The 12774-nt window shown below is 35.9% G+C and overlaps 1 protein-coding gene across 1 annotated transcript in view; it reads right to left on the bottom strand.

The window, feature by feature from the left end:
* Positions 1-11474, bottom strand: part of NAV3 (neuron navigator 3) — a 494795-nt gene extending 483321 nt beyond the window's left edge. The window contains exons 1-2 of the mRNA XM_050715385.1: positions 11446-11474; positions 3540-3646 (exon numbers count right to left, since the gene is read on the bottom strand). The gene's annotated coding sequence lies outside the window, so the exon portion shown is untranslated. The remainder of the gene's footprint in view (positions 1-3539; positions 3647-11445) is intronic.
* Between the last annotated feature and the right edge of the window lie 1300 nt (positions 11475-12774).

Genomic DNA, 12774 nt, shown 5'->3' with positions numbered 1-12774 from the left:
AATAAAAGCAATATCTACCACCTTCAGAGGAATTCAGGCTCTTTCTTATTTCAAAGATTATTCATATGTTTAATTTTAATGATTACCTATTTGACTGGCATATGAAAAAATAAAAAAAACTGTTGTATGAAATTAATCAAGAATCCTTTTAACCAGTATTTCCTTTATCTGTGTAACATCAGTATTCCACTGCTGAAAAAGATATTTAAATATTCAGAGCAATAACGAGGGGAAAAAAAAAAAAAAGCAGCTATCACAGAATGAAGACAGCAAATCCAAGGCAAGAGCTTTCAGACTCAACACAACTCAGAAATACTATTTATAGCTGATCTTGACTAAGGAAAATGATGTCAAATTAACTATTTACAGAACTTCTGCCTCCAACAAAGATTTCATAGGAATGGATGAAATTGTACGGTGATTCTAGAAAACAGTATGTGAATTGTATTAAACGGGGAACCTGATTTTCTCTTAACAGACTGGAATAAATCCTGCTGGGGGGAAGTGGAGGCAGAGTGCTCAATTGCTCAAGACTACTTACTCTCCTAGACAAAAATCACTGAGGTGGTGTTTGCATACAGCCTACATATTGCCTACATCACATTTAACTCTACGTGGGCTTTTAGAGGACTTAATTATAGTCAGGAACAAAAGTACCCACAAGCTGCAAAGACCCCGCACTGGTAAGACACAATGATAAGAACAGGGAGGAAGCAATGGGCAAAGCAGAATTAGTTGAGTGAAGTATGCTGGTGGTGGTGGTGTAACTGGAAATGCAGGGAGATGCCAGACCTCTCAAGGCACATCTCCCTGCTGAGACATCAGCTCCAAGAACAAGCCAGCCATGAGGAAACCAAGCTCCACACCTTCTATCTTCATTCTAAAGGTTATGCTAACCTTCAATCAGGTGCAGCTAGTTTGGATTTGCAGAAGGAATAACTTGAATTTACAGACGAGATGGAGGAAAATCGAGACACTGTGGTCTTGGTGATACAAAGACATTAATCCTTTCCCCAATGCCTACACTCTTCAAATAGCACATAAAGCCCATTAGAATGGAACTTACAACATTTTGCTGGTTCAAATCACCCACAAAATGACAGAAAACAAAGAGAATCACCTTAAACCATAATTACACTCAAGGAGCAGAGGGAGAAGAGCTGGTTTGCACCCTTTTCTCTGTGGGAATGTCACGGGGAATAGGTGACATTCACCTGCATCCTTGCCAAAAGACTGAATGGAAGTCCATGTCCCATGCCTGGGTCCCTCACAGGCAGGGTTGCAAGTGGCCTGAGGAGAGAAAACTTGGACCGTCACAGATCATCCACAGGATCTACCTTGTGGATGAAAAGATGACACCTGAAAGCCACCCTGAATCACCTTGGCATTCAAACTAAGCATCTCAAACCTACTTATAAAACTGTAAGGATTACACTATATCTGAAACAGTGCAACTACTGAGCAAATGAAAAATCCAAACCCTACTCCTTTAAGAAGGAATTTATTTTTAAACCCTGCCCATTTTACATATCATTTAACTTTTTGTATTATTATTTTATTTTTTTAAAAAAGACACCTCCTGACAAGTGGAACCAAATACTAATGGCTCAAGTCTTGCTTTTACTGCCTTGCTATTACAATAAGGCATATCAAAACAGATTAAGGAGGCTAATGCAGAATTATGCAGAATTCAGTAAAACAGAATTACAGTGGGAAAACCAAGTACTTTGTCAAACTGCCTATAGAGAACTTGGAAGTATCTGGGGCATTTGCCAGACAATAACCACTGAGTATTTCTTTCAACAGAACCATGTGTCATCCTAAATTTTCTAGGATCTCGGAAGTCACCAACACAGAATGTTTCCACAGAAATTTTTCTTCACTGAAAAATAACAGTATGGTGGACAACTGTCACATTTTCAATTTATGCTTGGGGAATAACTTTGGACTGTTGATCATTTAAAAGAAAGCTGAAATGACCTATCTGCAACCCTTTTATGTTTCAGGTTGGTTTCCCAACAGGACAAAGCACCCCTCCCCAGAAATGAGTTCGAAGTGCAGCTCCACTTTATAACACAGTCTGCAATAACAGGACACCCAGGTTGAAAGCCAGTAGTTGAACAGCTCTACCTGAAGCATCTGGGAAATTCTTCACCTCCTCTTCTCTAGCCTAAATAAATCAAAACTCAAACAGTTTAGGCCAAATTACAGAAACCATGCAGAGCCAAAGGTAGATGTATAACAGGTACAGGCCAAGCAGCATGATTTCCACGTCTGGGATTTCAGAGATTGTAGCCCTAATTCCTGAGAGGTACCTGGACAAGCAAAGTCATGGGAAGCAATTCCCAAGCCCTCCTGGTGCTCTGGCCAGACCCTCACTGCCTCCATCCTGCTGTTCCCACTGCAGGCACCACCACTGCTTTGATCGCCTCCTGGCTCCAATCAAACCACATTTGTTTTCCACTAGCAAAACTCCTTTCCTTCCTTTCCTTCCTTTCCTTCCTTCCTTCACTACCAGAGGCTTCCATTAAAGTTGATGCTGGCACTCTCTCTGCATAAATCTCCCCATCTATCTGATTTATATCACATTTTGCATGCGGATACATTTTGCATGACACCCTGTGCCCACGGCAGTTGCTTTACCCAGTAAGGTTTTGCTTTACTGACTGAATTAGTTTTCCATAACGAAATAACAGATTGGCATTCTTAGGGAGTTTTATCAGAAATATTCCCCAGGCACCTAGGTATATCAAGGTTGATAGATAGGAACAGTTCTTATAACTGCACGATACAGGGTAGCTCTATAGGTAGCTCAAGAGCAGGGATGAATCTGGTCTATCACATCTTTCTTATGTAGTCCAAAAAGCCAAGCTCCTATTGACTTCTTTTGCTGATGTGCTATTTATGAGTGCAGCTGCTGCTTAAATTAGCAAGTTAAGTAAATCAGTTGAGGCTAAGCTGACTATTCAATCTCAGTACGGAGTTACAGTTCACAAGCATAGGGTAGCTGTCTTTGATATTTGCTGAAACTGTCATTTTAATAACTAACTAACCTTTTTTTTTTTTTTTTTTGCTATGAAAATGTGAATGATATTCCTATGTCACCAAACTTTCTTCATACTAGTAGAAATACTTCAGATAAAAGCTGTTATTTCTCTGGAAACTGAGCATGCTATTACTTAGGTCAAAATATATATATACATACGTACACAGACACATATATACACTTTCTTATTCATTACATTAAAACAGAGTTACCAAACCTAATTTATCAATTACCTGTAAAATTACAGTACCCTTCAGAAATCTATCCTCTAAATCTCCAGTGACTTCTTCCTACCCACCTCCCTGTGAACTGTTGCAAAAAGCTTAATGTAATTAAACTAGTACTTCTGGCTACCATGCTAACTCAGAGGTGGTGCTCCAGCTGGCAAACTGCAAAAGGCCCTCCCCCATAGGCAGCACAGGTCACACACAGGAGATTCCCCCAGGCAGCCATACCTGGGCCACCTCAGCCACTGAACATCAGCATCTCTCACCTGCCAAGTACAGAAGAGCAGGCAGGGAATTAACACAGGATCCAAAGATTTCACATTGGCAGCAACTGGAGAACCCCAAAAGACACATATAGACTTCAGATAGCCTCCTGCCAGTTAAAGAGAAAGCAAAAGATTATCTTGTGCTATGAATCACACCCTTGCAACTCCATAATATGTTCTAGTTATTTTCAAGTTACTAGAAATAACCAAGAGCAGATTTTTTCCCTAATTAATCCCTGGCGCCATTGAGGCATTTATTTTAGCATTCAGCCATTAGGCAGTGATGTAATGAAACTAATTTCTATGCATCGAAGTTGTAACTTCTTGCTTTGGATACTTACAATTAGACGTTATTTTTGTATCTGATTTGGGCTTTGTTATAGATAAATCGTATTAGTTGAACAACTATTGTTTTTTATACATATGTATAGGTTACACTGTGTGTATCAAGACAAGTTAAACTGATGATGCCTGTTAACTACACAAATGCTCACAAATTATCTTTGCAACCCTCCTTTCTGCAGGCCAATAAATGGAATAATACCGAGGAACAACTTTGTTTCTCCATGTTAGAGGTTCCCTATTCAACATAAGAACACCCAGAATGAATCAATATGATCTCTTTGTAAATTTGTGCACAGATGATCTTTATGAGATATGGAAATATCAAATTTAAGATTTGCCCTTTTTCCATAATCCAAATACCAATAAAGAACAGATGAAACATTTCTCAGTACTCCATTTCACAGGAGACTTTGAACGTTTCAAACCATGCAACTTAAGTAATGACTCATGAATGTATCAAAGAAAATGTGGGAGTTCCTCCTTATCTCTTTATACCCTTCCAACCTCACATCTTCACTTCTCAGAACATTTCACATTGAAAGGAAATCCAATTTCTAGTTGTGGAATTGGGGGGGGGGGGGTATAGCCCAAATGTAATTCATTCATATCACCCGCATGCATGCATTTCTCTATAATACATATTGCTTCAACCGTGTCTGAATAGTCCTTTGGAGCATTGTGAGAAAACAGTGGTTTCTTTCCCTGAGATTCTTAACTTAAACAAATAAATAAGTGTAAATTGTGTTGGCCTTCCTCTTAATGAACAAATGGGATGGTAAGCATATTAGCAAAATAGGTCAGCAGAAGCAGGAAATTAGAAAAAAAAAGCAAAGCTTTGAAAGACTAAATTAAAAATAAATGAAAAACAAGTATACATTTTAATTTATAGTAGATTTTCATTCGTGGTCAAAACAGCAGTAGACATTAAGAACTCTTTATCGGATTTTAACACTAATTAAGAATATCCAACCCTTCCACTATTCCCACCTCCAAGAAAACCCCACGCAAACAGCTGCTATGAGGCGAGTTTATTTATGACTTTAATAACTTCAGAATATGTTAGTAAGCATGGTCCAAAGCCCACTAAAGTACCAATAACTGGTCCCACCTCAAGAAGTCTCTCCTCAGGTTTCATTCTTGGCAATGCTCATGTGTGTACCTCAATTGTTTCTAGACTGGGTCTCCCTAATTTAAAAGGGATTTGTGTAGGGATGCAGACCTAACATTGGAAAACTCAGCCTGGTGAGTTGTAAAGGAGAAGCAAATTCTTCTCTGTCTTTGGCAGACAGAATTCTTTCAATAGAGAATCTGTCACGAAGAAATATATATATATGCATATATAAAATTTATGTATATATATATGCAGTACGGCAGTAATCTTCAACATTATAAATCATTTATGCTGTGGAATTTGGCTAAATTTGGACAATTTATTCCCAGTTGTGGGGCCAGATATCAAGTTCAATAATTAAGTATAAGGCAAAAAAAATCCGTTCTTTGCAGTGTGAAGGTTTTTCTAACCAACTGGGATAAAAAACAGTGAAAGATGACTTTTTGTCATTAAAATTAATGAATGAAACAGACTAAAAATATAAAGATCAGATCTCCTGAGTAGAAAGGTGTAATTTTATAGTCATGTTTCAGTTCAGAACCAAAGCACATTTATCTACTCAGATAAAGCTACCTTACCATTTTTTCCCTACAACTCTCCTGACATATTAAAGAAAAAAGACCAATAGCTTTGCAAAACCTACAAGGATTAAATAAAAATAAAAATAAAAATAAAGATAATAACATGTAAAATATATTTCATTTTGTGCTCACAATGTAGTATGTTACAGATTCCCCCTTCCATAACACATATGTTTCATAGTAATTGAACAATAGGATATATTCATGGTGTATTGCTATATGTCCCCAGGTATCTTTGGTTTTGTTCTGTTTTCTTTTCTTTTTTTTAAACACATTTCTATTGTTCTGAGCATCTGAATGTCTCATAGTACTTTAGTATCCTTTAAACCCTTCATTAGATACAAAAGTATTCTTCAAAGCATTAATCTTCTAAACACACATCTTTTTCTGTCCTGTTAAACCATCTTTATCTCAGCCCATGAGTTTTAGCTTTTTTTCCTCAAATCTCTCCCTCATGCTACTGGTGGGGAGTGAGCAAATGGCTGTATGGTACTTAGCTGCCTGCTGGGTTAAACCCCAACACTGCCCCATAACATGTCAATAAATATATATACTTTAAAATAGGGTGAGTTTTTGTTGTTGTTGTTTGGTTGTGGTTTTTTGTTTGGTTGGTTTTAGTTGTTGTTTTGTTTGTTTGTTTGTTTAGCATTTAAAGTCATTAACAAACTAGATAAAAATGTCTAAGTTTCTATGCACATCTTTCTGATTTCACACAGTTCTGCCTCCCCTCTCTAATCAGAAGATGATATTTAAGGTAATAACAGCTGAAAAGCTGTTGGATGTCTCAAAAGAAGAACCAGGCTTTCATAAAAGGTGTCTGGAACTGAAATGCTAGAACTGCAAGCAAAAAAGGAAGTGCTCTTAGGTAAGTCCACATCGCAGCACAAAGGAATCATAGGTAAATATTTAATATGATTTATAACATGAAGAACAATAACCTACTCGTGATAGGGTTAATATTAATACCCATTAATACCATGGGTATCAATCCTGTCATGTTTTGACTTGTTACCTTTGCAAGCATCACCTAACTTTCCTGTAGAATCCTACAATACTTACATACACCCACCTATACAAAACATTTTTTCACAAAGACAGAAACTGTGAGCCTCCAAGCTGAGGAGGTAATTTCTACCTACTCCTCTAAATCTTTGTAGATATGAAATTCTTGCTTTCATCCTCAAAGCTAGTAAAGAGGTAAAACTTACATAATAATGCCTTTTTTTTTGTTAACATTCAGAAGCAAAATGCTCATATGCCAAGTCATTCCAAGTGAACAGATGAATTTAGGTAATTGGACCTCTACGTCTAAATCTGAGAAGAGGAAACAAGGGAAAAAAACAAACAAACAAAAAAACACATCCGTACATTGGGGTGAGGGGAGGAAGCTGCACTCTGGTAGAAGAGAAAGGGAAGAGGGGAAGCAAGTGAGCAAACAGATAACAGAGAACTTCAACATCTTTTGGAGCAAACACAAATGAACACAAGCTCAGCAAGAGCGCACACATTTTCTGGTTTACTCTACTGTGCATGAGGCTTAGAGCTATCTGCCCTCTAAAACAAAAATCCCAGGCAAGTAGACAGCCAGGAAAGTGATGCCAGTGAGGCTCATACAGTGGTGAGCTTGCTGGATGCAGACGTGGCACCTCACAATGCATCTGGACAACCTGTCCAGGAGAACTGGGGTGCACAGTGGTTGTGCCCATGTTCCTTAACAAAAGGAAAGATCAAAGACAAGGGTTTGAAGGGAAGGAAAAAAAGGAAAAAAAAAAAAAAGGCAAAACAAGATGCCTAAAAACAGCCCAATAAAACCACCCCAAAATAATCATCTTGTATGTGTGCTTGATTAAAAAATAGAAGCAACTATGATGGAACTCACATGCAAATAACACACCCTCAGTTCCAGCAAACTTAAATGTAAAATAAAGATTAATCTGTAAAGAGTCTGAAGAACAGTTTCTAAGGGCATATCAGCAATAATAAGTTTTAATTATTTTAAAATAAATTAATAAAAAGCTTACAAGAGAGCTTGCGTGGCCAGCAACAGATAGCAAAAGGGCTGTAAGAATTTTTTTACACCAGGAGATAATGAAAGATCCCATATCAAGTCTTTCTTTCTGTAGAAAGAGAAACTGTCATAAATTAAAGTGTTAGTAGAGTAGCTGTAGAACAGATCGATAAAAAATGGTAACAAATTGCCAAGACAGATGGTGTTCATCAAGGAGATATGAAAGAGTTCTTACATGAAATTGCCAAAGTATTGTCATAATTATTGTACAATATCCCATTTGTACAATTTATCCCTTAAATCAGTTTAATTGCTGGAAACTACAATAAAGCATCAGTAGATAAATGAATATCTGTGGTATGCAAGAGAAGGACCAGCATGGCTTTAGAGAAAGAATTGATAGCAGACAAAAATATTAAAAGTTCTTTCAAGGAATTAGCTAGCAGGTGAATGAAAGGCCATCTTCTGAATTTACAAAATGGCTTTGATCAGGAAGCGGGACAGCAGTCACAAAAGCAGTAATGTTCCATACAAAAAGCTCTGAGAAACACAGCTATCTTGAAATAGGAGGAAAGATCAATTCACAGATTAATATGTTCTTTAAGACAGAAGGATTATGAATGAAAAGCATGTTCCTGAGCGATTCTTAAAAAACTAAAGCTATAAAGAGTTACAGAAAAGTCTTACAATACTGAGCAAATGGACAATAAAATGGCAAGTGAGATTCAAATGTCAAAGTCAGTCACATAGCCGAAACTAACACTGATTGTCATTAGCTAGTAATGGACTCTAAATTTATCATCACCATTTAGGAATGGTAGTTTAGATTCACCAAAAGTTCCATTTGAGGGGGAAAAACATTACTCAGTTTTGGGTGACTGTCCAGAGTACCATATAGAATATTAGGAAGGATTACAATGAAAAACAAAATTTCAGTATGTAACTTTTTATGTACATCACGTTCCCACAGTTGAGTAACTTCATGGGCTCTGGTGTCTTCAAAAACTATCATCAAAAAAGCCTCAGCATAAAAATAGATGAATAGAGAGCTAGTCAACTAATTAATGGAAAATACTTTCCTATTAGCAACATTATGTGTTAATACTGTTCAGTCTGAGTGTTGGAAGGAAGACAATAGTGATGTAAAATTCTGTAAAATCATGAATGATCTAGAGAAGTACATAGAATATAATAGTCTACAATTCCAATAAGACATGAAGCATCAAATAAAATTAAATTAGCAAGCAGAAGTTTGAAACAAAACCACTGGGTCTGGAAAAAAAAAGTACATTTTTTTAATACGATTACACATGAATTAAAATATGTTAAAAGCTTAAAATAGGTGCAAGAACTTAGGCAAGTGCATTGATTAAAATTCAGCATCCATTAAAGTATGTGACTTTGGTTCAGGAAACCTGTAAATTGAACAAAAGCTGGGAGAGCATACTATAAAAGAATAGTTTCAACTGTTGTGGTCATGTATCTCTTCTTTTCACTTTTTCTTTTTGTCCATTAGTGAACAATGTCACCTGCAAAATGTAGAAGATTGATCAAATGCCAGTTCTCATGTACTTAACGACTATTGCAATAGTCCCTAACTGCCCCTAATTCAGAAAAGCCTCATGATATTTATCCTTGGACACATCAGTACCTGTCTGAGGTAATTCCACATTTGCCATCAGTTACCTATGGGAACTCTTGGAGAACACATTTCCAGATGCCTAGAAAGGATGTATTTAGCATCTATATGTGGAAAGGGGAGGAAAGGCACTTACAGGCAAAAACTGTATACCACTCTGTTAGAACCCAGTTCCTGTGAAGTTACTCAATATTGAGCTACTTTTAAGTATTTAGAAGAAAACAATGACATTAGTTACAGCCAATATGAAGGCAAGGTCAAGGCACTTAGACTAGTGAAGAAAGCATAAAGATTACATACCTTGTCTTTAGTGAAGATTATTGACATTAATTTCTACCTAACCAAGCTAAGGATTAGATGACTGACTCTTATCACTTGCTCGGTAAATATGTGGTCCACCAGGAAAATGGAGAACATACATTCTTATTTTAAAAATAAATAAATAAATAAATAAATCACTTGGTATCCTACATACAGCACTACTCAATTCTTTTTTGATAGGTAACAAATCCTTACCATTATTGAAATGCACAACACATATCAAGCATGCCAGTGCTTTTAAACACCAGAAATATGAAAGTCATGAAGTAATCCTGCACTGTTCAGCACCCACTCTTATATACTTCATTTCAATAAAGATGTGGACCCTCCAAAGAAAGCCCAATTAATGGCTGTGAGGATATTCGGGGATCTAAAAAACAGATCTCATAAGGAAATGCCAAAAAAAACAAAAACAAAAACAAAAACAAAACAAACAAAAAAAAAAAACAGGATTCTTACCCAGGGGAAAAACAAAACAAAACAAAACAACAACAACAACAAAAAAACCAGACACAGACACAAAATAATGCAAGCTTCAGGAAATTTTTCCAGGGCTAAGGATAAGCATCCAGAAGAGAACAGCAAAAATGTTGTAATTGATTGATCTGCTGCTAAAACAAGCAAAGAAACAAACAAACAAAAAGCTAACTTCAGACAGCAGAAGAAAGCAATTTAAGCTGATCATGTGCTAAGACACAATGGTCATAAGGCCAGGTCCCTTGCCATCCCGGTTTCTTAGGATTTAATTCAGTAATAGCTAATGTACTAAATGTACTACACTTTATGAAACAATAGTTCTCAACATTTAATGTCTGACACCAAAACAACCAAAGTAAAATATGCAGTAAAATATGCAGTACTACCTCAAACACAAATATACATACAAATTGGAAGTGAAGCAGGCAGGTGAAATTATATATCAACTTCTCCCCTTCGCTTAAATTTACCATCACTGTAAAGTTTTTTTTAATATTATTCTTTGGAAGCAGTAAATGTACAAGTTAAATTTGCAGGTTTTATAATCTTCTTTCAACAGTATTTAATATGAGATGGTATTTCAAATTAAAACATAGAAAAATATCAAAACATAAGTCATTATGTTTTTTATATACAAAAATTACACATGTTATTAACAGGTAAACAAAAATACTTTCTGGGAAAAATAAGTAACTTTGTTCAATTACATTTGCTGCAAGTAGAGAGATTGTACAACATATTTCTCTAAATTATTTTAATATCGAAGTCAAATTCTATCCCTAGACCACAGAGAAATCAATCCACGACAGTGCTGTGAATAATTAAACAAACAATTAGCTTAAATAATAAATGATACATAGATATAGATTTCTAGACTAGAATTGTTCACTTAAGGTCTATGATGATTAATGATAGTTGAACTTTGACCATTCTAGAATAATGGAATTTTAATAATATTTCCTATTAAAACTACTGGACTTAAACCTTTTTGAAAAATAGATTTTAGAGGGTCATTATTAAAGTTATGATACACTGAGTATTTCAAGAGAGAAAAAAAAAAAAAGAAAAAAAAAGTCAATTTCTGAGCTCTTCTCCCTTGGAAAGCTCTGGAGGACACAGAAAGAATATCATTCAATTACTTACATGTAAGGGGAATTAAAAAAAAAAAAGAGAGAAATTATTGTAACCATAATTCTATACCAAGCTACCTCTGAAACCAATGGTATGTTTTTAATTAAGCTTCAGTAATTTTTCTCAAGCATGCATAAATAACCTGGCTTTATGTTAAAGCAGAATTTACCAAAAGTAAGAGCGTTGATTGAGTAAGGTCAGACTGTTACTCTGGACAGCTTACTGTCAATCACCCTGGTTCTCAGAACATAGTAACAGACAACGAAATTAACTATATTCAGCAAATCTGTTACCTTACTATTGAAGACATAGATTCCATGCTTCTGTTCCAATAAATTTATTACTGTAGTCTCATACTTCCCAAAATGCTTGAAATGTATCAACATATCCCAAAAACATGGTATGTTGAGACTAATTGTTTAATAATCTTGTTGCAGCTGTTCTTCTTGAACCAGGATGCTCACACCCTGTTACCCTTTCAGGGATATTGCTCATGGCAGAGTGATTAAGCACTGAGACACAGCCAGAGCAATGAATACTCATAAAAGCTGTTCTTGCCATACCACCATAAATACTATTCTACTATACAACAGGGAAAACATGAATCAAACTATAATAGTATTTAAATTGTACATTTTCATACCGCAGGAGAATTAAAGTGAAGAGCTGTTGCTGCCACAGACAATGCATAACTGTCTGAAATAGGTGAGTAATTGTAAAGAAGTAATGGTTCAATGACTATCCCTTTGGACTGCTTCCACTGGACACAATGAATTAGTTTCTTAGAACTGAGCAAGACCACAGACTTGAAGCATCATCAGTGTCTTTGCCAGTAAAGGAAGAGAGATGGCTCTAGTTTCAAAAGATGTTTCACCAGTGGTCATAGGCCACAATATATTTTAAAATAATACACTTACTGGAAGAAGCTAGTTTGAGAATAATCCAACAGCATTGTGGACAGCATTTAGCTTTCCTGCAATGACAAGGACCAAAGAATCAAACTCTGGTAGAGCAGGGAGGGAGGCATCATTGTATCTTGTAACACCCAGAGCTTAAACAAAAGCAGGGGGCTTTTCTTTCCTCAACAAAATTATAAGAATTGCTTCTCTTGTTTAAAAACAAACAAAACGTTCAATATCAAAATCATAAATGAGAATATTTCCCCCCACATCCTTTCAAAAATTTTAATAAACATTTATACCAAGCATTGTCAGCATTTTCACCTACATTTCCAGTTTTATCTCCTTCATGGAAACAGTAGCACAGTGGTCACTGAGTATTCCACTTCATTTAATATACAGGTATTAAAATAATATTTCTATTTGATAAGCAGTTCAAGAGCCCCGGTAACATTATTTTTATTGCTATCTCAAGAGGAAATTTCAGTTTAACATGTTCACTGCAGTAATACACAAAGGTTCTTATGTGATCAAGATTTTGTGGTGCTAATGAAGGACTGGGCTTAAAGTACTTTAAGCTTTAAGTACTTAAAGTACAAGTTGAAACAAGATTCAATTAATAGGTTGTAATATGACAAATAAAACAGGTAAGAGAATATGAGATTAACAGTGGCACAGATTCACAATGTTATTTACCAAAAAAAATGCACAAGCAAAACAAAA

This window comes from Cygnus atratus, chromosome 1 (genome assembly GCF_013377495.2).
Source record: "Cygnus atratus isolate AKBS03 ecotype Queensland, Australia chromosome 1, CAtr_DNAZoo_HiC_assembly, whole genome shotgun sequence".
Classification (NCBI taxonomy): domain Eukaryota; kingdom Metazoa; phylum Chordata; class Aves; order Anseriformes; family Anatidae; genus Cygnus; species Cygnus atratus.
The sequence above is the reverse complement of the archived record's forward strand: the minus strand, read 5'-3'. Positions and strand labels throughout refer to the sequence as shown.